Source organism: Molothrus ater, chromosome 1 (genome assembly GCF_012460135.2).
Source record: "Molothrus ater isolate BHLD 08-10-18 breed brown headed cowbird chromosome 1, BPBGC_Mater_1.1, whole genome shotgun sequence".
NCBI lineage: Eukaryota > Metazoa > Chordata > Aves > Passeriformes > Icteridae > Molothrus > Molothrus ater.
The window spans coordinates 905,308-931,779 of record NC_050478.2 but is presented as its reverse complement, the minus strand read 5'-3'; the positions used below and the strand labels follow the sequence as shown (position 1 = coordinate 931,779).

General features: G+C 50.6%; 1 protein-coding gene across 1 annotated transcript in view; it reads left to right on the top strand.

Moving 5' to 3' along the window:
* The first annotated feature begins 481 nt into the window (after positions 1 to 481).
* MAP4 (microtubule associated protein 4) overlaps positions 482 to 26,472 on the top strand; it is a 151,489-nt gene continuing 125,498 nt past the window's right edge. The window contains exon 1 of the mRNA XM_054515847.1: positions 482 to 602. The gene's annotated coding sequence lies outside the window, so the exon portion shown is untranslated. The remainder of the gene's footprint in view (positions 603 to 26,472) is intronic.

Below are 26,472 nucleotides of genomic sequence, written 5' to 3'. Positions count from 1 at the left end.
TATCAGCAGCCTCCTTCAGCTCCCTCACAGCCACGCATGCTGTGCCACACAGGCGTGCACACGCTCCCAGGGCTTCCTCTCCTGCTTTAAATATCGCCCTTTCCTGCCCACATCACCCTTCCCAAAGGTGGGATCTCCTTCATGCCCTCAGCCTTGTCCCTTCAGCCACGACCCCTCAGCTGACCCCTCAGCTGTGTCTCCTCATCCGTGTTCCCTCAGCCGTGTCCCCTCAGCCCCGTCCCCTCATCCCGGTCCTCCATCGCCGCGCCTTGGCCCCACCCCCGCCCCGCCCCCCACAACTGGCCCCGCCCCCACCCCCGCCCCGCGCCGCACCCAACCGCTCTGCCCGTTCACCGCAACGCCGCCTCCGCCCCGCGCGGCCGCGCGCCGCCCGCGCTGGCGCTGATTGGTCGGTGCCAGGAGCGGCGCGGCGCTGATTGGTCAGGCGGCGCGAGCCCCGCCCCCCCAGCCAGCAGGGTAGTGCGCTCGGCGCGCGGCCAGCGCGGCTCCGCTCCCCGCTCCTCCTCCCGCCGGGCCCGTAGGGGACAGCGACACTCGCCAGGCGCCTCCGTCCCGGCGCTGCCCCGCGCCCCCGCCGCTCGGTAAGGCCGCGGGGAGGGGGCTGCGGCCGGGGACGGGGCGCGGGGACGCCGCGCTGCGGGCGCGGCGCCCTCCGACGCGGCGGAGGGGCGGCCCGGGCCGAGCGGGGGCTCCGGCCTCGCCGGTGTCTGGGGGGCCGGGGCCGGCCGGGCCGGGCCGGGCCGGGAGGTGGCCGGGGCTGCGGGGCTTGGGAGCCGCGCAAGGAGCGCCCGCAGCATCCCCGAGCATCTCCCGGGGGAGCCGGCGGAGGGAGCGGGCGCTGCCGGGGCGCGGCTTTGTTGCTCGGGGGCAGCGGCGGGGCTGGGTGCGGGGGTCGGGGGGCCCCGGGCGTTGCCCGGCCTTGCTCCCGCAGGGCCCCTCCGGGCCCGGCTGCCCCGGGCACACGGAGCCGCGCGTTTCGCTCAAGGGCGGCGCAGCGGTTCCGTAGTTCTCCTCGGGACGGCTGGAAAGTTTCCGTGCCGCCTTCGCGCCCCGTGCTGCCCCGCTGGCCGCCCCGGGTCCCTCATTGCCGGCTTTATAAGGAGGGCGGCGGGCTCGCAGCGGCCGCGGGCTGGGGATGATGATGAGCATGGGCAGAGCGCGGCTCGGAGCGCTGGGTGTGGCGGGCCGGGATGCGCCAGGCTCCAGCCAGGCCTCTGCTCAGTCATCGCCCCGCAGCCCGGCCGCAAACCGAGCGGGGCCGCTTTCGGGATGAGCAAACTTCTCCTGCAGAGCTCGGCCGGGCTCGGGGTACAGGAATTAAACAAATGCTCGCCACGGCGCCATGCGGGGCTGCTGTTAATAAGTTTAAGCTCACGGCGGTGCAGTTTTGGGTTCTGCAGATGCTGTTCTGCTGCCAAAAGCTGCTTCTAAGTGTATCCTGGTAGTATGAGCGTTGTAGGCGCTGCCTCTCTTCGAGGGGTGTGTTAAAAGCCTGCTCTGTGAACGTACTGAACCTGAATTTGGATGTTTAGTTCTCTTTTCTTTAGGTGGTTCTTGATCTCTCCTTCTTGGTTGTTCCCTCTCTTATTTCCTTCCCCTGATTCCTGTACGGATTTAGCAGATTAACCCATTGATTTTAGAGCTTTTAAAGAAGTTTTAATTTATTTTTCAAGCTGGAATCATCTATTCAGTGAACCACGTTCTTCCCAGTTTGCAATTCCAGCTGGAAGGCTTCTTGAATAATAATACAGTAGCCACCCAAGTCCTGCTCAGAGTTTCAGTGTGGGGTAACAAGCCTTGCTCGGGGCCTCCTCCTGCTCTGCGTGTGATGCTGCTGTAGCTTCATTTTGTAAACTGAAGGGACAGACTGCACTGGAGTTTTACAACTCCAAAGCTTCTTTTCTCCTTGCCAGGGCCTGATGTCCCATCTGGTATGTTTTGCTGGTATTGTATCCATAAGGTGCTGTTGCAGCTTGATGAACTCCCCCTTTATTTGAGAAAGAGAGATTGTAACTCAGAATTATTCAGGTTGACAATACAGTTATGACAAAGGTGACATTGGCTGGACAGACCTGTCTGTCAAATTCACTTTAGGGGCTTTTGTTTGTTTTTCTTTGTGAGAAGCAATGACATTTCTGATTGTCCTTCCAGATGCATTTTGCAGGATTCACGGGCTCTTTTGAAGTTTTAAATTTTTTTATTCTTTTGTGCCTTCTTGCATCAGAAGAAATGGGCTTTTTCAGTTTGAAAAAGAGCTTAACTTACTTGCTGTTGCAACAGCAACAATATCCTGTGTCTTTTGTTTTGTTTGGTAATAATTACATGTTAGTGACAAATAACAAGCTTGAAGCAGAATAGCTGATCTGTTTGTGACTGTGATTGTTGACTCTGAAGCTGAAGGCCGTGGATATTATTAAATCTGTTTTTATGTGTCTCTGCAGAAATGACATCAGGGAAAGATCAGATAATACAAAGAAGTGTCAGTGGTTTGAAGATGCCAGCCTGGGGAGTTCAGCTAGAGCCCAGTGTTGCCATGGGTACAGTTTGTGGGTCACCCTGGTTCCCCCCGAGCCCTCAGCTGATATTAGGAGAGGATTATGTCACTCCTGGCCTTAAAGAACAAACGGGGAGGCTGCTGGAGGACACTCATGGCAGCAGATCCTGGCTTTATCAGCTTGTTCCTCCAAGGCAGGGCTGTGCCAGGCACTGTCCTGTGCTGGCCACTGATGCCAGGCAGGCTCCCAGGCGTGGGGACACCGTGGCACACCAGGGCTCCTCTCTGCCAGCTGCAGCACATCTGGAGATCTGCTCCAACAAGCTGCCTGATTTGGCTGTGGGGAGCTCTGAAGGCTGTGGGTGCTGTGGGAAGTGATGAGAGCAGCCCTGTGTGGGTGAGCACTGGAGTGGCCAGGGGGTGAATAGTCCCCCCAGAGGCTCCCAGCCCCTGCTGGAACCAACCTGGAGTTACTCTGCTGAGTGTCATTTACAGGTGGCAGTACTAATTGTGAACTCTTCGGCTCAGTGCACTCGTCTGTTCCCTCCCAGGGACACCAGGCAGTGGAAGGCAAGGCTTTAAGCAGCAGAGCATTGCCCAGACTGTTCTGTGATGATATCAAACACCCCCACGCCTCCAGCAGCCTGAGCAGCAGTGAGAACAGAAGCAAATTGGGTTTTGGAGGGGCAGAAGGTGAGGCTGAGTGGAGGCTGGGGCAGGGCTGGATTTCCAGCCTTAAGCTCGTTATGTGCAGTCTGAGGAGTGCTCACTTGGACCAGATGAATTACGTATTCCTGCTGGTAAAAGGGCTGACACAGCTGTAATTTCAGCCAATGGAGCTGTAATTATATTTGAGGTCCCAACCCCTGTAGTATTTTAGTGGTTGTCTGTCTTCCCTAGAAATAAATGAATCTGAGCCATTCAGTCAGCTCTGAGTTGTGGCAGAGTTCAGGTCTGGTTTTACACCCATTGCGTGTTCTTGCCCTTGTGCACCTCAGGCTTAAACTCACCTGCTGTTTGCTGAACCAGTGGTGTCTCCATTGCTCAGTCCTTGGGCTGCATTTGTCTCTCTGCACTGTGTCTTGATGTGCAAGCTTCCAAATTCTGACCTACACCAAAGTTATGACTCAGGGAAACCACTGGTCAGACAGGGTTTAGGTCTGTCAGGGTGAATTCAAACTACTTGCAATTCAAATGAAAGTGATGGTTACTTGAAAGTGAAATAATGTGTGACTATGCCTTGGTTTGGTCCAGAAAAAACCCAAATAATTTATTTTGCTATGCCAGACATAGATTGGAAGATAAAATTCCAGCCTCCTCCGCTGAGAATGAAGAGTTCAAGGCGTGTTACTCATCGTGTTGTTGCGAGTCAGATTGCAGACAACAAAATTATAATTTGTGTAGGTACCTGTGCAGTTTCAAAGGCAAATTGGAGAAGCTGATAGTGCTCTGAAAGGCAGAGTTATTTCCTGGAACTCTGAGTTTATGCTTCCTGTCTCAAATGAAACAGATGAAACTCTTGCTTAGTCAAATGTCTGTGTCCACAGCTTCCTCGTGCTTTAACAGCAATTGAACTGATTATTTCTGTGCTTTCTTTCTTTCCTCCTTGAAGGCAAATGGAATTATAGCCAGCTGTAGATCAGAGCAGCCAGGGGTCTGTGATTACAGCCCGTGGGAGGGGGCAGAGAGCTTGAGCTGGAGCCACCAGAGCTGCATCATCTCCACAGGGTTCATCTCCAGGAGGAAGGGTGCAAGTCCTCTGGAGCAGATTCCTGGGAGATGGTGGAGAAGCTGGGCTGGCAGAGCAGGTAGGACTCCTGGATCCCATGGGGGATTTCTCCTCCTACAGCTCACAAAGCAATTCCATGGCTTAGTGTTGCGCACAGGGGAAGGAATTTCTCGTGGGAAGAAAAGGTCAGTGAAATCAGTTGCTGTAGATGTTATGCAGATTTTAACTTGGTAGTGAGAAGAATGAAATACTTGTGGCTCACACTGGTGCCCTGTGTTGCTCTGGGTTCTTAATATTACGTTAGAAATTATTAAATATTAAATTTATTTAAAATTATTGGGAAATCTGACCCTGAAGGATTATGAGCAGACATTGGTGTGATGCTCTAGCACTCTTAAAAATTACATCAGGATAGTGCTGAGGATTTGCCCCAAACAAGATCAGCCTTGGACTCCTCGGAGTAAATTACTCATTTTTGTGTGTTGCCACAAGAGCCCGTATTTTGGATGCTGAAGAACAAAACTTTTTGCAGTTGCTGCTGTAGAAAACAGGGGAGACACCGAGTTAATAGGAAGTGTAGGTTACTCCCTGGATAAAAATGGCTGTGCATGTAAATGATGGTGTATTCCACCTCAGGATGCACATTGTTCCCTGGAAATGTCTGCTGGGAGGGTGCTGGGTTATTTATTCTGTGCTCCCCTGGAGACAGGGAGGGAAGGGGCTGATTTCTTCCCTCTCTCTCAGTAAAGGCTTGCTGCTCCTTGCTGCTCTTTTAATCCTTGCCTTATTTTATTTTACTCGCTGCCTCTTCGAACTTTTCTCGGGTAGAGTGGCAACTGCTGAATGGGTAGTTCCTCCGGGGAGTAGCAAGATAGCAGCACTGAGATAAAGCTCACAGTGTCCCTGTGATTTGAACAAAACTGGCAGACAAAACCAAGAGTTGTAGTTGCGTTATCGAGGGAGGTTTGTGTAACACAACAGGCCCTGGATTAGCTTTCCTCGGCCAAGCTTGGATTTCCAGCCTCCTGGAGCTGGAGCTGCCCTTGTAAAGGGAGTTTAACACAGACAAGCACCGTGCTGGAGTCTGTCCCCTGCCCAGGAGTGGCTGTGTGGGTGGGAGGAGGGTTCAGCCCCAGGTGTACCTGGGCAGGTGACAGGTGACGTGCCAGCCTCCTGGAGCTGTGGATTAAGGTGGGATGAGCAGGTGCCCTGGCTGCGTGCTGCCTATCAGGCTACTCCGAGGAGCTCCTGGGACAAGTATGCAGTTAATCACATCCATTAGCATGATTAAAATCCTGATTAGCCTGTGTCACTCACTCCCATTTTCCTCCTACACTTTGCCCCTGTTTATCCGGGGCGTTTGCAACTGTGAGCAGCAGTGAATGGATCCCAGGATTCTGGGCTTTGTGTTGGAGCAAAGTTCCTCAGAAAGCTGCCCAGCTGCTGGCTGAAGAGAACATCTGAAAAATCAGCCCTTCACAGCTGGAGGAGTCTCAGCAGGACTGGGGGGAATCCAGCTGAGCACAGAGTAGGCTGGTCTTGCTCACAGTCCATGCCTGGTGTGTCCTTGTGTCCTGACACTTGGATTTTAACATCTCCATCCCTGTGTGCTGAGGAGCTGCTTGTGCTGGCTGGCACCTTGGGGCAGGGCTCCTCTGGCCTCCAGCAGCCAGGGCTGAATGGGCTGGAGAACAAGCCCAGGGATGGGGTGATAGGGAAAAACAAGGCTGAGATTGAGGGTAGGGAAACTGCACATCAGCTGGTTGGATTTTGACTAGAAATGGAAAAAAAGACAAAAAATGAGGTAATTGTGTGAATTCCTGTGTGCAAAAACTCTCTTTTTTAAAAACTTCACTGGTTGGGGAGATACTGTACATTCTCAAACTGGACCTTTTTGGAAAAGCCAACGTCTCTGAGCATTAGGTCATTCACTTCCAACACATTCCCGCCTGGGAGTGAGTCATTGTCTTTTGTAAAATTGTATTAGAGCTACATCATCCCCAAAAGCTGTTTTTCAGCTGAATTTAGGGTGTTGACACTCGCTCTAAACAAAGTAAAGCTATGGGAGCATTTATCAGAGCAATTTCCAAGTGTGTTTACATACTCTGGAGTTGTGACTCCCGAAGTGCCGGGGCTCAATTCATCCTCGGGAGTGGAAACCCTCAGCTCTCACTCTGAGGACTGGGGCAAATATCTCCATGGAACTTGAATGATGTTTGTGAAGTGCTTAAAATCCTCAGGAAGGGGCAGAGAAACATCCAGGTGCTTTTACCTGCTCTTACTTCTCCCTCCTCCCACGTGTTTCTTGCAGGGGCTGTGGTGTGTTGGCTCTTGGCTGGAGATACTCTGGCAGTTTGTCCTTCCAGGAGTTGATACTGAGGGTTTGTTTCCATATTGTGACTTGGTTTTCTCTAACAGAGCTCGTTTGAGGTTGCAGCCCTCCTCCACTTCATGCTTTCTGTCAGGTTGTTGTGGCAGAAGTTCAGTGCAGTGAAATGGGGCAGTGAGAAATGGGTCAGTGCTCAGGTGGGATTTCTGCAACTGATTTTAGAAGCTGCATCAATTCTGTTAAAGGGGAAGTAGAAACAACTTCTTGGAGGAGGGGATGCCAAGCACTGAGCACACTGGCTTTGCTGGGGAAAATGTGGTGGGGAGATGCTGTCAGTGGGATGAGTAAGAGCTTGGGGTGAAAAATCCTTGGCCAGGTTTCATTGGAAAGGCTGAGGCTGCCAGGCACACCTGGATCCCAGAATGGTTGGAGCTGGAAGGAGATGACCCAGGCCAGCCCCCTGCCAGGGCACAGGGCAGGGTCCCCTGGGCTGTGTCCAGGTGGCTCTGGGATGTCTCCAGAGAGGAGACTCCAGCCCCCCTGGGCAGCTGTTCCAGGGCTCTGGCCCTGCATGGACAGAGGCTGTTCCTGCTGCTGGGCTGGAGCTGCTGTGCTTTGCTTTGTGCCACTGCTCCTGGTGCTGTCACTGAGCAGAGTCTGGCGCCATCCCCATCTCCACAGGGCTCCCCTCAGGGGGAAAGGGTGGGTGTCCTCTGTGGGAGGTGGTGGGAAAGCTGGGCTGAGCAGAGCAGGCAGGACCCCTGCAGCCCAGCGGGGATTTCTCCTGCAGCCTCTCCTCATCTGGGAAAGGATCCAGACGCCAAATCCAAATTCAGTGTTGCTGTGTTTGCTGTTAACTCCATTTCAGCTCATCAGAAAGGGACCTGAGTGCAGAGCTCAGTGAGGACAGGGCAGGAATGAAGCACGTGGAACTGCTCTGAGCAGGATGCAAATGCAGATCTGAAAGCTGTGCTTCACTGACACCTTCCTGTAACTCCCTCTGGAAAGCACTGGCTGTTTTCAAGCACCTGACTCTCAGGTGTTCAGATCTGCCTGGGTTTCAGGCTTACTCAGAGGAGGAGGTGGTGAGAGGAGTTCCCTGGCTTAGGCTGAGGGTCCCTGGGAGGTGCCCCTGGCAGTGCCATCTGCTGATGAAGCGACATCTGCTCAGGAAGTTCACCTGCTCCCTTCCCTGTGGGCAAGGACAGCTGGGTGCACACTCGAGGGGAAAATCAGCAATGAGGTGAAGTCAGCAACGATGTTGGATGTGAAATGCTGTTGGAAATACTGAGCAGAACCCAATTGTGAACAGCGGCTTAAAGAAAGTGTTTTTTAAATGTCATTGTTGGTGCTGTTTATAGCAGTTCCAAGTGTTTAACTCCTGCCTGTGCCCTCACTGCTCTCTGCACCCAGGTTCCCTTTGTGGTGCACTGAAATGCTGTTAACACCAAACACAGCCCTGAATTTGCAGTGTTAATTTTCCCTAGAATCACAGAATGGTGTGGGTTGGAAGATCATCTCATTCTACCCCTGCCATGGGCAGGACCCCTTCACTATCCCAGGCTGCTCCAGGCCCTGTCCAGCCTGGCCTTGGGCACTTCCAGGGCTGGGGATTTTGGTGGTGTTGATGAGGTGTGTTCCTCTGTGGGTTTTTTCTGTTGAACCTCTCAGTTTCAGCCATTTCTCTGTTGCAACTTTATTCAGCTCTGGTTTTAAGGGAATCTCAGAAGTTTTTCTGCTGTCCATGGATACTTCCACTGCTGTTAATTAGGGGAAACTTCCAACCTGGGAGAGCAAGGACAAAAATCCCCAAGCAGCTCCAGCAGAGGCTCTGAATGAGGCTCTGCAGACAGGGGAGGCAGAGAATGAGACAAAGAACTGAGTCACCCTCTCTTCCTTCCTTTGGACTCTTGTGGTGGGAGGGAATCGTTTCTGTTTTAAGTCATAAATCTGAGCAATTAGCAACGGGGTTCTGGATGTTAATGGGTGCATCATTCAAACTCCTCACTTAGCAGGAGCTGTGGATTTAAGTGGGATAAATAAGCAGCAGTAAATGGAACAGAGTGTGTGATGGGCTGGTGCTGGATTCCCTCTGGGATGCTGTGGCTGCCCAGCCTCAGCAGTGTGGATTTCACAGCTCTGAGTGCAGCCCCCAGCCCTGGGCCCAGCACAGGCAGGAGCTGGAGCTGCTGCAGAGAGCCCAGAGGAGGCACCAGGGGGATCCCAGGGATGGAGCAGCTCTGCTGGGAGAGCTGGGAATGTTCCCCTGGAGAGGAGAAGCTTTGGGGTGAGCTCAGTGTGGCCTTCCAGGACCTCGAGGGGCTTCAGGAGAGCTGGAGAGGGGCTGGGGACAAGGCATGGAGGGACAGGACCCAGGGAATGGCTCCCAGTGCCAGAGGGCAGGCATGGATGGGAGATTGGGGCATGGGGAGGGGCTGGGCTGGAATTGCCAGAGCAGCTGTGGCTGCCCCTGGATCCCTGGCAGTGCCCAAGGCTGGATCACCCTGGGACAGTGGGAGGTGTCCCTGCCATGGCAGGGGTGGCACTGGGTGGGTTTAAGGTCCCTTCCAGCCCAGTCCATCCTGGGTCTCTGATTCTGGGTGTGTTTGCTCAGCTCAGCAGCTGCTCTGGGTGCTGTGAGTGCTCCTTGCCCAGGTCTGCAGGATGTGACCCCAGAGTGGAGGTTGGTTCCACCTCCATGGGCAGGGTCCTGCAGGATGATGGACACACCCTCAGGGGCTCACTGGGGCCGAGCCCTGCATTCAGTCCCTTTGGGGTGCCATGCTGTGGGGGTGGCACACAGTGTCCATGGCAGGTGGTCCTGTGACACCACCCCAATGGGACTGCAGGGTGCTCTGGGTGGCTGGTGCTGGACTGGATATCACAAATTTGCATTTATACATGAAACTACAGTGTCTGTAATCTGCAGGGTTAATTTTTCCAGGATATCTTCATGCTTAAAGCATACATATTAATTTTCCTTAGGCTGTATTTTAACCTATTTAAGCATTTACGACATGAGAATTAAAGGATATTTCCATCTCGTGTTCTGAGGGCTGGATTTTCTTTAACTTGGGGTTTTTTTTAGATAAAATGTACTTTTTTTTTTTTGCATTGGGATTTGGACAGAGCATGTAGGGCAATAGGATCAAGTGTCACATTGGGATTACATATTTGTCCTGGAGTGACCCTCTTAGGAGCTTGCATGGGTGTAATTGGTGAATGACTGGATTTATAGGGATGTATATCTGCATTAGCCCTGGTTTGATGGGACTCGAGCTGATTTGCTTTTGCTCCAAACTATTTTCAGCTTGGGGAATTCACTTTTAAGGAGGGATGCTATAATTTGCCTGTATTTTCCTTTAAAAGCAATGGTGGTTTTGCCAGGATTTAATAGTTCTAAATATGAATGTAGAGCAGTGTTGCACAGCATTGTCTGCTGGCTGAAACCCAAATTTATCCCAAAAGCTGCAGATTTGAGACCTCTGGGTGTTAATGGTGTGGAAAAACCCCTTTATCATTACCAACTTCCCAGGATTCTTCCATTGCACCAGCCACTGTCTTGTTCTTAGAACTGTAACAACTCTTTCACCCGTGCTGTTCTGCATTATTTTGGTGTATGTGTCCCTTAGCTGGCAGCTTCAGTGGGATTTCCCTCTCCTGGAAGGAATTCCCATGAATTTGAAGGCGTTGGGGAGCATCAAGGAAGCTCCTTGCACCTCCAAGCTGAGTTTTCTGCAGTGAAGGTTTTGAAATGAGCAGTAATTGCTGCTCCTGCTGACAGACTCTGCCCCTGGGCACATCCCTGTGTTCTGCTCTCTGGGCAGAGCCTGGCACCTAATTCTGCTGCAGCCTGGGCTTCAGAGGGGTTTTCTGAGCCCCCTGCCCTGCTGGGTGCCACCGCAGCTCTGGGAGCCCTCAGGTGGTGCTGGAGGAGGGAGAGGCTGGGATTCACCAAGCCCTGCGGCTCCAGAGCCCCCATTTGCATTTTTCCCTTCATTGCCCTGAGCTGTGTTTGTGCCACAGGTTTCCCTCTGCTCTCTCCCCAAAGCTCCCAGCTGCTGCTTTTTCTCCCATATTTGTTTGCTCAGATCCTGTTCTAGGCCATCTAAATGTATTCAGTGTAGGGTTGGTTTTTTTTTTTTTTTTTTTTTTTTTTTTTTTTTTTTTTCCTACAAGGACCTTTTAAAAAGAAAAGGTGATTGGAGCACAGAGTTTGGCAACTGCTCCCAGAGATCCTGACTCTGGCTGGCATCAGCTGATGGTGTCTTGTTTAAACATACCACAGACTTGATGTTTTTTCCCCTAGGGGTTTGACTTCCTGTGATAAAAGGAGATTCCCTTTTAAAGCAGAGCTCTGTGGTTATATAATGAGAGAAGGAAATACTCCAAAAGTGACACTGGGAGAATAGAAAAGTTATTTTGGTGGCTGACCGTTGGACAGGAGAATAGGAAATTCGCTCAGGAGGGCATGGGTAACTCGAGTGCTCTTGGGAAAGTGAGAGGAGCACATTTAAGGAATGAGATGAGGGAGTGACCGGGCAGAGCAGTGCAAGGAAGGTTGTGCTGGGGACAGAGCTGGGCAGTGCTCATCTAGGATTCCTCTTGCAGGATTTAACCCTTTCCAAGCTGCATTTCCTCTCCTCCATAAGCTGCTCCCAAGCAGAAGTCTCCAGGTCTGACCCTCCAAGAGCTGTGCTGCCTTTGGCTGATGGATTTGAAGCCACGTGTAGAAGTTGATTTTGAATTTGTGCATGTGGCTTTGTCTCCAGGGGACTGACTAATTCCTCTGCTTCCCTGCCAGGAGTGCCAAGGCCTGTGCAGGAGCCAGGGTGAAAATTGCCTTTTTCTGCTGTTGCTGGGGTAAAGATGGCAGTTCCCAGAGCAGGTTGCTGTCCCTCAGCAGGGTTTTGGGGTAAGGTAAAGATGGCAGTTCCCAGAGCAGATTGCTGTCCCTCACTCAGCTGGGTTTTGGGGTAAAGATGGCAGTTCCCATAGCAGGTTGCTGTCCCCCCGCAGGGTTTTGGGTAATGATGGCAGTTCCCAGAGCAGGTTGCTGTCCCTCAGCTGGGTTTTGGGGTAAATATGGGAATTCCCAGAGCAGGTTGCTGTCCCTCAGCTGGGTTTTGGGGTAAAGATGGCAGTTCCCAGAGCAGGTTGCTGTCCCTCAGCTGGGTTTTGGGGTAAAGATGGCAGTTCCCAGAGCAGGTTGCTGTCCCTCAGCTGGGTTTTTGGGGTAAAGATGGGAATTCCCAGAGCAGGTTGCTGTCCCTCAGCTGGGTTTTTGGGGGTAAAGATGGGAATTCCCAGAGCAGGTTGCTGTCCCTCAGCTGGGTTTTTGGGTAAAGATGGCAGTTCCCAGAGCAGGTTGCTGTCCCTCACTCAGCTGGGTTTTGGGGTAAAGATGGCAGTTCCCAGAGCAGGTTGCTGTCCCTCAGCTGGGTTTTTGGGAGGCTGGGATACACTCTGGGGACCCCAGCTGGATTCTGGCAGGGAGTCACTGAGCTCCCTGAGCTTTCCTAGCTCCTGCCCCAGGAGTTCAGAGTCCCCCTGCACACAATGCTCCTGCAGCTCTGAGCTCCCTGGGCGTTTAAAATGGAATATTGATTTCCCTGGGCTGGGGTATGCCCACAGAAACATGGAAAATGCCCACCATTCATCAAAATTAAGCTGGTTTTCCTGCTAGTCTGGGGTATGTTTATTTTTTCTAGTATGTAATTTATCTGTAGAATATTTTTTCAGCAGCCAGATATGCTGACTGTGCTTGTTAGGTTTCCCCAGTGAAATTCCCTGGCAAGCTTCACTTCTTCCAGGATCATTTTGAGGTGCTGATGTAATCAAACCCTTGAATTTGACCTCAACGAGAAATTATGTAGTGCAAAGTTTGCTCTTAAAATCTGTGTGGAATTGTTACTTTTGTGTATTTTTCGTGTAGCTGTTTGTGCTATTCAGTAACTTTGCTTTTGCTCATTTTTTAATTAAGAGATGGCAGTTTATGCCTGAGGAGGGGGGGAAGCAGGTTACAGATCCTTAACACCTCATCAAAATTTCAGTGGGAGTTATTTTTTCAGCTCTATTTAAATAATTAAACATTGTGCTGAAGTAATTTTGCAAATGTGTGGGGGGAGCACAAGGAGTAATGAAAATAGTTAATCTAAATGGAAATGCATCAGAGCATCCTGGTTGTACAAGTGTAACACCCTGCTTTATTCTAAATAGTTGTATAACTTAAAAGAAACTTCCCAACTTGTAAACTGAGGTGTGCAACAGAAACAGAGATTGGGAAATGATCCTCTGAAAGGCAGCAGTGAAGCAGGGGGGCTCTGCTGATGGAGATCTTGTTTAACACAGATCACCTTGAGCAGTGTAATTTTCCATACTGAATTTTTAACCCTTGCTTCAAAGCCAGGGTTTCCAAATTGCCTCGGAGGGACCTGCATTTTGTCCTTAAATTAGTTTAGTTTTCAAATGATAGATTGCAGAATCTCATTATTTATCAAACAGAGGCTTTGGATTAAGCTCAGATGTTCCTTTATTAGAGAATTGCAGCTACAAAGGGAGGCTGGGTATCCACCAGCTGCACTCTCTTGACTGATAACAGGCTTTTCAAAGTAGTTTTCTTTCAGCAATCCTGTTAATGCTTTAAATTCAAGCCTAAACTTTTTTTGTGGGATTAGGGGTAGGGAGAAAAAAAAAGCTGGATCAGAGGAATAAATGCAAATAATTCAGCATGAACAGCAGAGCAGGAGGGTGAGGTGAGTCAGTTACTGTGATGTGTGTTTGGCAGTCAGCAGGACAGTATTGCACTCCCCATTTTATGGCATATTAAACCAGATTGTAAAAACTGTGACAGCACATCAGGCAAAAGGTTCCTGTACATGTGCAGAGCAGGTTTGGTGTCTGTTCTGTCCTTTTTTCATCTCCTTGGCTTTCACTCTTGGGTGCTGGGGGAGTGGGGGCTGCGTCCCCATGGCTTTGTTTGTGCTGCAGCCTCCGAGGGTCCTGGGGGCTGTGTGGGGTTCTGGTCACACAATCCAAACCCTGAGGGTCATCCCTGCCCCTCCTGGAGCCCCTCTGAGCTCTCCCTGGAGCCTTCTCCTCTCCAGGGGAGCATTCCCAGCCTGGCTCCAGGTCCCTGTGCTGCTGGCTCAGGCCTGGGGCAGCTCTGCAGTGGGCTCTCACCTGAGGGGCAGAACCCCCATTTCCTGCAGCCCAGGCTGGGATCAGCCCAGGCACAGGGGCTCCCTGGCCAGGCAATGCTCAGCTCCTCATCCCTCAGTCCTCCTCCCCAGGGCTGTTCATTCCCAGCCTGGATTTGTGGATTTGTGCTTGGGATTGTCCCAGCCCAGGTGCAGGACCATTCCCTTGGCCTTGTTGAGCCTCCTGGGGTTGGCACAGCCCCACCTGTCCAGGTCCCTGTGGGTGCCCCATCCATCCCCTCCCTGCGGCTGGGACAGCACCCAGAGCTCGGTGTCACCAGCAGAGTGCCCAGGGTGCCTCATCCCAGGTGTCTAATTTGGCTTTTTCAGGGTCTCTCCATCTTCTCTGCAGCAGCAAATGCCTTTCCCTCCTCCAAGCCAAGTGCAGGTTGGCCCTGCTGGTGCCAAGGAAATAACCCAGCTCTAAAGTCTCAATACTGGCAAATAAAAAATGATCTGTGGCTGCCACTGTCACCTTTGTCCTCTCAGCCCAGGGTTTCACACCTGCAGCTCACACTGAACCCTGCTTATCTCCTGTGGGAGTTTTCTGGTTATCTCTCCAAGTACAGGAGCTGGGATTTCCAGATGAAATGCTTTATATTGTACTTGTGTACTTTATATGGTACTTTTCAGAAACATAAAAAAGGGGGTTGTGTACTGGGAGGAGAATTTCCAGCTGCTAAGCAGGGATGTAGGCTGTGTTTTAGGGAATTGACTGAAATCTTAGGTTTTTAATGTGGAAGTTGCATGTGGATTGTTCTATCAGCAAGTTTTTACTGAATTCTGTTACTCTACTGCTTCATTTTTAAAAAATATTTTTAAAAAAAGAAAAATTGAGTGTTTTCAGATGCTCATCAGGCTGACCAGATTCAAGGCAGGCTTTTGCTCTCCCATGTCCTTTGTGTAAATTCTGGGTTAATTAAGTGACTCATTCATTCAGTCTGGCTGAGGCTGCACATGATGGGGTGAAGGGAAAAACAAACCCAGCACAGAGTGAAACTCTCTGAGGCATCTGAGCTTCCTTCTGGAGAGTGAATGGGGAATGGGCAGCCTGTGCCTCAGTGCAGATCTCAAGGCTGGGCATTTCACAGAACATAATCAGAGGTTCTTTGATTCCTAAACACTGCAGGGCTTCTGGTTTGTGCCCTCCTAACTCCTGGCTGTTCATAAATGTCCCTGTGCTGTGATTGCAGTTCTGGCCTGTACAGTCTGAATTCTGTAACTGGCACAGGACAGGGGTAGGTGGGATATTGGGCAGGAATTCCTGGCTGGGATGGAATTCCCAGAGCAGCTGTGGCTGCCCCTGGATCCCTGGCAGTGCCCAAGGCCAGGCTGGAGCACCCTGGGACAGTGGGAGGTGTCCCTGCCCATGGAATAGGGTGGATTGGGATGATCCCTAAGGTCTCTTCCAACCCAAAACAGTCTGGAATTATTTTTGTTTTATTCCAGAAAGTTTCTTGCATGAAACACAGAAGCAGTTCCTGAAACAGAAGTCAAAACCTGGAATGCCTGGTTAGGAAGGGGATGGACAGACCTGAAAGTAGAACCTGAAAGTATTTCTTCTTTTAAACACCAAAGAGAGAAAAAACCCAAAAAGCCCCTCCAGAATCCATCCCCACATGATTCTAACAATTTGGCTAAAAAATTGAAAAATGCCTTATAAATATTCTAAATCTAAAGGGGCAGAACTGTAAGAGGAGGAGAGGGGGGGAAGTACTGAACATTTTCTGAATAATAAAGTGGATCTTTCTGTGAAACATCTTTACTAATTAATCCAAAACCCAAGCAAACTGAAAGACAGCAGCTTGTAACAAAAAGCTTTTTGATGGAGTTTGCTGCTGGGAATGAGCTCATCCTGGTGCCCAGCTGGGCACTGGGCAGGGCTGGAGCTGTTTGCTGCTCCCAGCGTGGGCTGGGGCCCTGCTGGGAGTGTGGGGCCATCCCAGCCTCCCACCTGCAGCTTCCAGGTGAGCTCAGCACCAGTTTGGAGTGTGGATTTGCTGTATTTGTTTTTCTGGCAATTGCATTGATTTGAGGTGCATAGAGAGAGCTGGAGAGGGACTCTTTACAAAGGGCATGGAGTGCCAGGGCAGGGGGGAATGGCTTGGAACTGAAGGAGGTGGATTTGAGTTGTTTATTGGGGAGGAGTTCTGGCTGTGAGCATGGTGAGCCCTGGCACTGGTGCCCAGAGCAGCTGGGGCTGCCCCTGCATCCCTGGCCGTGCCCAGGGCCGGGCTGGAGCAGCCTGGGACAGTGGGAGGTGTCCCTGCCATGGCAGGGGTGGCACTGGGTGATCCCTAAGGCCCCTCCAACCCAAACCTCTCTAATGAGGACAGGTTACAGAAGAGTGAAAAAATGTGGGCCCAATCTTCACTGAGAAACATCACTTAGGTCTTGAGGTGGAGGCAGGCAAGATTGAAATTAAATATTATATATCAGTGGCTCTTGGCTTCATAATTTTAAGTAACTCCTTTTAAAACATAGTATGGTGATTCAGTGTGCCTTCTGTGCTTTCTACCTGCTTCTGTTTTTAAAATGATGCACTTGGTTGTTAAAACTACTTGTAGTAAGGGCAAACCCTGAATATTCAACTTGTGCAGTGCTTGTGGGGGCTGACACCGGGATCTTGCTGAGTGGGAATTCAGTGATGTGCCAGAAACACAGAGTTTGCTTCATTCTAAGTCAACTTTAAACACCAGAAGTTTTGTATTATCCTTTGTTCTCTCAGTTTCTCACCCTGATAGCTGCTTTGTTGTCCTTGGAGGCGCTGGGAGCCTGATGCTGGTTCCAGGTTCAATTGCAATATCTGTGTGCAGGGGAGGCTGGAAGCTTTGGAGGCTGCTGCAGCTCCAGTACACATCTCTTATTTCTGCCAACTAAAGAAATGCTGAGAACAGTGAAAATAAGGGAATTGCATGTGAGACAATGTGTTAGACTTGTCTCCCTTGTCACTGGGATTTGTCTTTGAAGCTGTGGGAGAAGGAGCTGGAGTTGTAGCAGCTCCTGCCCGTGAGTGCAGCAGGATCAGCTGATCCGTCGTGGTGGGGCTGACTCAGATGCCCAAGCCCTGCAGGAGCAGGGCTCTGGTTTCCTCAGGAGCTGTCAGATGTGGTGCACAGGCCAGTGGCACCGCATTCCCAGCTCCAGGGAGCATTCCCAGCTCCTGGGTGTGTTCCTGCAGTGGTGAGTGGAGCCTGGCATGCAGGGACAGAGCAGCAGTGAAGGAGCTTTGCTGGACCCTGGGATCCCAGGATGGTTTGGGCTGGAAGGGAGCTTGGGGATCACCCAGTGCCACCCCTGCCATGGCAGGGACACCTCCCACTGTCCCAGGTGCTCCAAGCCCCAGTGTCCAACCGGGCCTTGGGCACTGCCAGGGATCCAGGGGCAGCCACAGCTGCTCTGGCAATTCCATCCCAGCCAGGAATTCCCAATTCCCAATCTCCCATCCATCCCTGCCCTCTGGCACTGGGAGCCATTCCCTGGCTCCTGTCCCTCCATGCCTTGTCCCCAGTCCCTCTCCAGCTCTCCTGGAGCCCCTCCAGGCCCTGCCAGGGGCTCTGAGCTCTCCCTGGAGCCTTCTCCTCTCCAGGGGAACATTCCCAGCTCTCCCAGCCCGGCTCCAGCCCTGCAGCAGCTCCAGGTGCCTGTGCTGGTGGATCTGGGGCAGCTCTGCAGTGGGGTCTCACACACCTGCACACCCCATTTCCTCAGCACTGCTGCTTTCCTGTGGCTCTGGCTGAGTGACCAGCAGCAGGAATGGGTTTGTGTCCCAGCCAGGAGCAAGTGAAAGTGTGGATATATGCATGTATGAACAGCTGGGCTTTTCTTTTTTCTATTTTTTTTTTTTTTTTGTTAATGAGTCTGAGCTGAACAGTTTTAAGTCCAGATTAAAAGCTGGATGGTATAATTATTTTTTAATTGGTCTTTGCAGTAAGAACCTGTGCATTAAACCGCAGAACTTTCTGAATTCCAGTTGCTGTGAGAAATAGAAATCAGGTGGATTAAATATAGTGCTGGAAATTCATTTTACAGGTACCTCTGAAGCATTTTCATTCAGTCATAATTCAGTATTTATTAATGCAGCTTTTGATTTCTGAAGGGGTTATTTGAGGTTTTGGAGCAGTGAGTGCACTGATTTATTTGGTTGGGGTGTGAAGTAACACACTTTGTACTGGTTCCAATCTTGATGAGGAAACTGCTGCTGGTCCTGCTGCATTTTCAGAGCAGGAGTTGCTTTCCTTGATAAGCCCAGAGCAGGGATCAGAGCAAACACTTGCAGCAGCTCCCTGGGCTCAGGCTGTCATTGCTCTGATAGCACAGCCAGGGTGAGAGCTGCTCCTCTGCTCTCCCAGGATAAGAGGGGCTGTGGGGATGGATCTTGGAAGGTGCTGAATCTCTCCCTTGGTTTTTATTTTCCCTGAAGTTCTTACCCAGCTCATTGTTTACTGTGGCTGAACCTTCAAAAATGCAGCAAAGTGAAAGCGCTCAGCTCTCAGGGGGGAACTTCTCTCTCTACAGGAGTTTGTGGTGAGCAAGGGACAGGAGCAGAGGGGATGGGCTCAGGGTGGGCACAGCAGGAATTTCCCCATGGAAAGGATGCTCAGGGATCGGGAGGTTTGGAGTGCCCAGCCCTGGAGGTGCCCCAGGAATTCCTGGATGTGGCGCTCAGAGCTCTGGGCTGGGGACAGGGTGGGCATTGTCACAGGGCTCACTCAGTGACCCTGGGGCTCCTTCCCAATCTTAATTCTGGGATGTTCCTGCCCTCCCCACCTCGGGCTGGCCCTGCCATGGCTGTAACCAGAGATACATTTACAACCTGTCACTGGGAGCACTGGGTGTTCGGCAGCCCCCTGAACAGGTCTGTAAATTCAGGGCAGGCTGGGGGGACAGTGGGTGGCAGTGCCAGCCCTGGAGCCCTCCAGGGTGTGTTTGGGGTCTGGGTGTGCCCAGCAGCCCCTTCCCCTGCCTCTCTCAGGTCCTCAGCAATTTGCTCCTGGGATCTGGTTTACCACAGCTGTCTGCACCTTGTTGTAACCTGTCAGCAGCTGCTGGTGGGTGCTCAGACTCCAGCCCAGTTTTTCACACTGAATTGAACAAATCTGTTTTTTCAGACAGTTGCATAACGGGAAGTGACTGCTCATCTTCTGTTCCAGTTTGGTTTTTTTTTTTGTTTTGGCTTTGGAAACTTTTTTCTTTAGAAACCTTAATTACTCTACTGCAGTTGTAAATAAACATCTGAAGGATTTATCAGGTAATTTCAGGGTCAGCCACCATTGCCTTGAATTTGCTAAGAGGTGACACTGCTTAAAAATCCCTAAAATCCATAGTTTTGATGCAGAATAAATGAATGTGTTCCAGCTCAGCCCAAGGATTTATCCACAGGATGGCTTTGAGTCTTACTCTGACTGGTTGCTTTAACAAAGGGAAACTTACCCCTTATAAATGGACTTTTTTTTTTTTTTTGTTGGTGGGTTTGTTTTTCAATCTGAGTTTGAAAAGCTTGGGTAAGGTGAGTGTCTTTATGCCTTGGAAATGTGATCTGTGAGCTGAGAGGCAAAGAACTAAATGTTAATGACCTTAACCCTATCCAGGTGCACTGTCCTGACCTCTATCTCCCTTTCCCCAGGTACAGGTATCACTTTCTGTTTGCACTTCCCAGAACAAATCTGCTCTGATTTTAGCTGGAAATCTACAATAACAGGAGAGTCTTGGTTTTCTCTGGTTCTCCTGCACCCTGGTAGTGCCCAGATTCTTGTTTCTGGGGTGGAGGGAGGTTGCTTGTTCTGGGAATCACTCAGGGCTGACCTAACAAAGCTCTGCCTAAGCTGAGGTGCAAGTTCTGTTGGGTGTTGGGCTCTGTCCCCAAGTGATGTTTTGAGGCTCCTCCTGAATTTGCCAGGAGAATTTGGGATGTTCCATGAGTGCCTTCTGCCCAGCTGGATCCCAGTGGGGTCCTGACAAAGTCACTGTGTAATCAGGAGTTCAGCATTTTGGTAGTTTTGGTATCTCAGGACACAGATACTGCTTAATTCTTGCTAATCTGGGCTTTTCCATGGAAAACTTTCAGGTAGCTGAAAACTTCTGGAATATGCTCATATTCTGAGTGGGTTTGGTTTGAATTGATTCTGACACTTCATGCTGTCTCTGCAGTGATTCTGAGTGTCATTAACTTCTGTAGCAGAGGATGCCCTCCAGTCTAGAAGCCAACAAAGAATGGAGAGGGACTTCAGCTGAGATAGGACAAGGGGGAGTGATTCAACCTGACAGAGAGTAGGTTTAGATGGGATATTGGGGAGAATTCCTGCCTGGCAGGGTGGGCAGGCCCTGGCACAGGTGCCCAGAGCAGCTGGGGCTGCCCCTGCATCCCTGGCAGTGCCCAAGGCCAGGCTGGACAGGGCTGGGAGCAGTGGGACAGTGGGAGGTGTCCCTGGAATTGTGATTCTGTGCTTTACCTGAAATCTGAATCTGTCCCTGCAATTCTGATTCTGTGGCTTACCTGGAATCTGAATGTGTCCCTGCAATTCTGATTCTGTGCTTTACCTGGAATCTGAATCTGTCCCTGCAATTCTGATTCTGTGCTTTACCTGGAATCTGAATCTGTCCCTGCAATTCTGATTCTGTGCTTTACCTGGAATCTGAATCTGTCCCTGCAATTCTGATTCTGTGGCTTACCTGGAATCTGAATCTGTCCCTGCAATTCTGATTCTGTGGTTTAACTGGAATCTGAATCTGTCCCTGCAATTCTGATTCTGAGGTTTATCTGGAATCTGAATCTGTCCCTGCAGTTCTGATTCTGTGCTTTACCTATTCTGACACTAGACAGAGTGTATCCTCTCTGTGCTGCTGAGCAGCCATAGCTCCTGGAAAAGCTTTTTGGCTGGAAGAAGGAGGGGAAGACAAACCCAAGCTGGGCACAGCCCATGCCAGGGCTGTGTTACAGTGCTCATCCCTTGCCCTGCAGTGCAGGCTCAGCTTGTCCCCTGCTGCAGAAGCCCAGCAAGGAGCTGTAATTCTTCACTGGGCAGCCCAGGCTCTGCAGTAGGCAGGTTTGGAATAGTCAGCTGTCAGACAGTGGGTCCCTGAAGCCCTGGGCAGTTTGTCTGTCCTCCCCTGGTCCCAGCACCCACTGCTCCGTGGGCAGGAGCTCAGGGAGGTTCTTGCGTGTTAAAAACAAGGGAGATTTGGTGCTTGTGTAATCAGAGCTGTAGGTCACTGATGTTTCAGATGTGCAAGGAGCAGCTGGTTCAGTAGCAGGAGATTCCAGAAAATAAGCAGGGAACTCAGTGATTTCTAGCCCTGGAGCAGCAGCAGTCCTGTGTCTGCACAGGGTGTAAATGCCTTTTTTACCTTCTCCTTCTGATCCACATTCATGGTTTTGCTCTTGAGAATTCACAGAGAAATCAACTGATGATTGAGACTTTGAACCTGCTCTATTGTGCAGTGTTTGGTTTTTAATGTATTCCTCCAACACTGCTTGTGTTGCTGTCTGGCATCATTTAAAAATCAAAAGTTGTAATCCTTTTGCCTAAAAAGAGTGATGAAGCATCTGCTGTATCATCCTTGTCCCAAAATTGATGTAATAGTAAAATCCTAGAATTCCAGAATGATTTGTGTTGGAAAGGACTTTATGTCTGATCCCATCCCCTGCCATGGCAGGGACACTTCCACTGTCCCAGGCTGCTCCCAGCCCTGTCCAGCCTGGCCCTGGGCACTGCCAGGGAACATCCACAGCTGCTCTGAGATGTGCCAGGGCCTGCCCACCCCCCCAGGCAGGAATTCCTTCCCAAGATCCCATCCAGTCCTATTCTGTCAGCTCATAAAAAGCCATCACTGAGCAGAGGAGAGGCTCAGATTGCTGTGGGGTGGATTCATCTTACAGTGCTCATCACCTTGGGTGGGACTGGTTGTTGGGGACATGAGGAATGCCTGGACCACTCTCCTCGTGTGTTCCTGCAATCTGAAATATTCCCCTCAAATACTCAGCTTATTCTTATTTAACCTGTCACACTCATCTGCTTATTTAACTTATTTAATCTGTCACACTGCTCTGCTGAGATGCTGCTCTTTATTTAGGGCACATCTGGGCATGAGACTTGGATTTATAGAAATATGTATAGAGATGACCTTCATGGAAATATTTATATCTTTATTAACCAAATAATGTGGAGACTTGGGTTTATAGAGATGTATATAGATGACCTTCATGGAAATATTTATATATTTATTAACCAAATAACTTGTGTTTTCAGAGCTTTTATCCCAGTGTCCTGGTTATGCTGCCAGCCTGTATTCTGTTAAACTTTGGGGTTTTTTTTTTCCTCTGAAGCATCCATGCAAAATCTATGGCCATAATAAGTTTGCAACCTGAAAAGCCAGGAGTTAAATAAATCCAAAATCCCTGTTGTACTTTCAGGTCAGGACTGGGGCAGTTGTGAGTTGGGGTGAAGCAGCACAGGTCAGTGGTTCCACCACCCTGGAGTCCCTGTAAAATGCTCCATTCACAAAGAACAGGCAAAGCTGAGCTCCAGGAGCACCCTCTGGTCTCTGCATGGATCCTGTCCCATAAAATCCCCTAAAACAGGTGGGTCTTGAAGTGCTCACTGAGGTCCAGTGGCTGTCCTGAGCTGAGACCTGCAGCTCCCTGCCACCCCCACGTCCCCATGGATAATCCATCCCCTCATCCCCAGGGCAGGACACGGGACACGGGAGGAGGCTGTGACCTGCTGCAGGTGAGCAGATATTAATGGGCAGCTGGCTCTGCAGTTATGAAACCTGGCAGGCATCAGCCTTGAAAACATCAGGAGATCCCAGGCTCATGAATTTTCATGCTTTCTTACACTAATAAATGTCAGGGACAGTTGGGAATTCTCCAGGAGCTGTTTGGCTTTGAAGCTGTGTCTGTGGCAGCCTGCAGGGCCCAAGGGGGTGGGAAATCCAAACTTGGCTCCTGTTTGCCCACAGCAGGGCCTGAACTGACACTGCAGACAACATTCCTTCATCTGGTGGAGCTTGGGGAAATCATGGTTGGTGCCTGCTGTTTCCTCCTTGGTTTTGCTTTTCCAAAGCTGAGCAAAGCCAATATTTTGTAGTTCCACTGGGATTAGGCAGTTCTCCATTCTGGGCTGCATGGGTTTGTTTGATGCAGAATCATGGAGTGGTTTGGGTTGGAAGGGGACTTAAAGCCCATCCCATTCCAAACCCCACTGCCATGGCAGGGACACCTCCCCCTGTCCCAGGCTGCTCCAGCCTGGCCTTGGGCACTGCCAGGGGTGCAGGGGCAGCCCCAGCTGCTCTGGGCACCCTGTGCCAGGGCTGCCCACCCTCCCAGGCAGGAATTCCTTCCCAATATCTGATAAAAATCTCTCCCCTCTCAGTTTAAACCCATCTCCCCTTGTTCTGTCACCATTTTCTCTCTCTGTCTTTTGTCTAAGCCCCTTTAGGGGTGCAGGCAGGACACAGCTGCACATTCTGTGTTTTGGCTGTCCCCAACACCATTCCACTGACCCTTGGATCTGCACAGCCAGGGTTTGTCATGGATGAGAGTGGAATAAACCTCAGGGGCCGTTCTGGAATCATCCCCAGCCTTGCCAGGGGGCTGGGGGGAGCAGCCCTGTCCTGCTGCCTCTGCTCTGGGTGTGGTGTGTGCAGTAACAGGGGAATCCTTGTGCTGGATCTGTTGAACAGCCTGCTACACCTTGGCTGAGAGATGTTGTGAAAGACTCTGTAAAAACCAGTAAAAATGTTAATTTTAAAAAAGGCACTGAGAGAGAATCCCTTACAAATGCCCTGTTTGTTCCAGGTGTGGGCTGGGGAGGCTTTTGTGCTGGTTGGCTCTTGTGTAGTGCCCGGTGAGCTGTGCTGCTGGAGCTCCCAGGAAACTGTGGTGATGGCAATAAAAAATGTTCAGTAAGAGCTGCTCCCAGCCTGGTGCTCTGGCTACCCTTGTGCTGCTGGGTTATGGGATGTTTGGTGATTTCTAGCAGTGCTGGGGTGTTTTATTCCAGGAGACTTGCTCTTGCAGCCTTTGACCCTGGGCAGAAATCCTGTCCCACACACTGGTGGGTGCTGTTCCAGAGCTGCCATGGAGCAGGAGCATTCTCAGATCTGTTTGCATGTAGCAGCCCTGGTGTGGAGAGCAGGATTTCATCTGTGAGGATGTTCCTGGTCACTCTAACTCAGCTGTGGCATTGAGGTTCTTCCCATTCCTTCTGCTGGAGGAAGGCATCTCAGGAAGGCTGAGAGCCTCTCATTAGTGGACAAATGACATTTGGATAATGAAAGCTGCTTCTTCTCCTTGTTGCCATCAAAGAGCTCATTAATGCTCCCCAGGCAGGGCAGGATGGGCACTGGAGGAGCTCCAGCCTTGAAGGATGATTTCATAGTTCAGGACTTGACTCTGTTCTTGCTGCTCCTTGTATAATGCATAATGTGTGTGCAGCTGAGTCCTTCTGAATCTCAGATCATTAGAAATGCTATTTCTGGCCTGTAGTATCCCAGAAGATGCAGGTTGGATAATGCTGGCAGGGGGTGGGTGTGGGGATGTGCTTTGACAAATTAAGCAGATGACAGGAGTCACAGTGCATCTGTATTGATCAGACACAACAGTAGGAAGAACTCCTGAATCCTTAAAGCCTCTATTTTTAGATGTAGTTCGTCTGGGCTGAAGGCTTTCTGTTCCCTGAATTGTTCCAAAAATAAATATTTCAGAAGAGGATTAAACTTGAATGTGAGAGTCAGTGTTTTTTATGCATCAATGTTCATGGCAGGAGCTGGTCAGAAATCACTATTCTCCTTAAATTTGCATGCTCTGAATCCAAATTAAAGCTGCTTTCACCAAAACTACTCATCCACACGGGAGGCTGGAGGTGCTGGTGAGAATGCAACTGTGAGAGCTAATTTTAGCTAATTCAGTCCTGGGAGCAGCAGAGTCCTTCAGCTGTGAAAAGAGACACTTCGCTCTTGCTTAAATCACTTTCTTTTTTTATTGAGCTTCTGCTGAGCACGGACAGGCTTTGCTGATTCTCACCAAGGGCAATTTCTGCCTTGGCTTTTGGTGCTGCCTTTCTTTTTGGTGTGAATCTGGATGTTAAAGGGTTTAATTTTGGTTTTGTTTTGACACGTCAGAAAGATCTTTGAATCTTTCTACGCATCGCTTGTGTCAAAGTCCTTCATCTCAGCCTTGTCTGGCTGTTTGCAGCCTCCTGTCACATAGACTTTATGTGTAACACAGTCTCTCCCACGTTCCTGTCTCAGGCACTCACAAACCAGAGGGCTCTGGCTTCTGGAAGTTTCCTTCCCAGGTGAGTGCAGCCCTTGCTGTGCTGCCCAGCCCTCCAGAGCCCTTTGGGAAGATCCTTGCCTGGTCCTTGACACTGGCACTGTGGCAACCCATGAGTCACTCCTCAACTTCCCAGAGTCATTGCACGTTGTTTCTTCTTTTCAAATTGCTCCTGACATCCCCAAATCCGTGGTGCTATAAAAACAGCCCAGCTTGTGCAGCTGCTTATTTCCTGTCTGACTGGATGAACCTCACTGGGCTTTAACTTTGTCAGCCCCAGTCGCTGCCCCAGACTCTCATTTTAAAGTCTGTCCCCTCTAATAAGGATGAAATGTGGATGCTGCCAGTGAGTGTGTGCTTGCTCTGCAGTGGAAGGGCTTCATCCTCCCCTCTTCTACCTGGGACTGGGGAGGATCATCTCCTTCTCCAGGCAGGAGGACTCGTGTGCCTGCCGTGCAGCTCTGACTTGCTGCTCATGAATATTTCCCTAGAAAATGCTTCACTCTTCAAGTGCACTGCAAATACATCCTGTGTTCTGAAGACTCTTTAAATTATTAGTCTAACTCAGCTTCTCCTGGGAGAAGCTCCACTCAAAAGCCTGCAGTTAAATGTAAAAGCAAATCTCTTTCAAATCCCAGAATCATTTGGGTTGGAAAAGATCTCCAAGGCCATCAAATCCAGGCTGTGCCCAGTCCCCTCCTTGTCCCCAGCCCAGAGCTCTGAGTGCCACCTCCAGGAGTTCTTGGACACCTCCAGGGCTGGGCACTCCAAACCTCCCTGGGCAGCCTCTCCCAAGGCCTGAGCCCCCTTTCCATGGGGAAATTCCTGCTGTGCCCACCCTGAGCTCCCCTGGCCCAGCCTGAGGCCGTTCCCTCTGCTCCTGTCCCTGTTCCCTGCCTGTCCCCTCCTGGCAGGAGCTGTGCAGAACCACAAGGTCCCTCCTGATCCCCCTTTTCTCCAGGCTGAGCCCCTTTCCCAGCTCCCTTATCCATTTCTCCTAGGAATTACTGTCACCTTTATCCAGATGCCTCATGCCAGTGTGAGAACAGGAGTTTGATGCTGAACAAAAATTCATTGAGTATCTGGCAGTGGTGCCCATGAAGGAAAAAAGTCCATCATGTATTTGTGAATGAACTCTTGGTTTGGGATCTTGGTGAGCTCAGGAACAGGCATGGAGACAACACAGGGGGTTGTGGCCATAAAGGTAATTGTCCTTCTCAGGGAAGGTGATCTTTAAGGAAGGTAATCTTAAATGGGATCTATAAGGTTCCTTCCACCCCAAACCATGCTGTGGTTGTTGTGGTTATTGCTGGGAAGAGCCAGGGATGGAAATCTGAGCTGCCCAACCTGGATTTCATGGCCAGGGTGTATATTTAGCTCAGGGTTCAGCAGCCTTTGCCTTCGGAGCCGGCACCCGACACC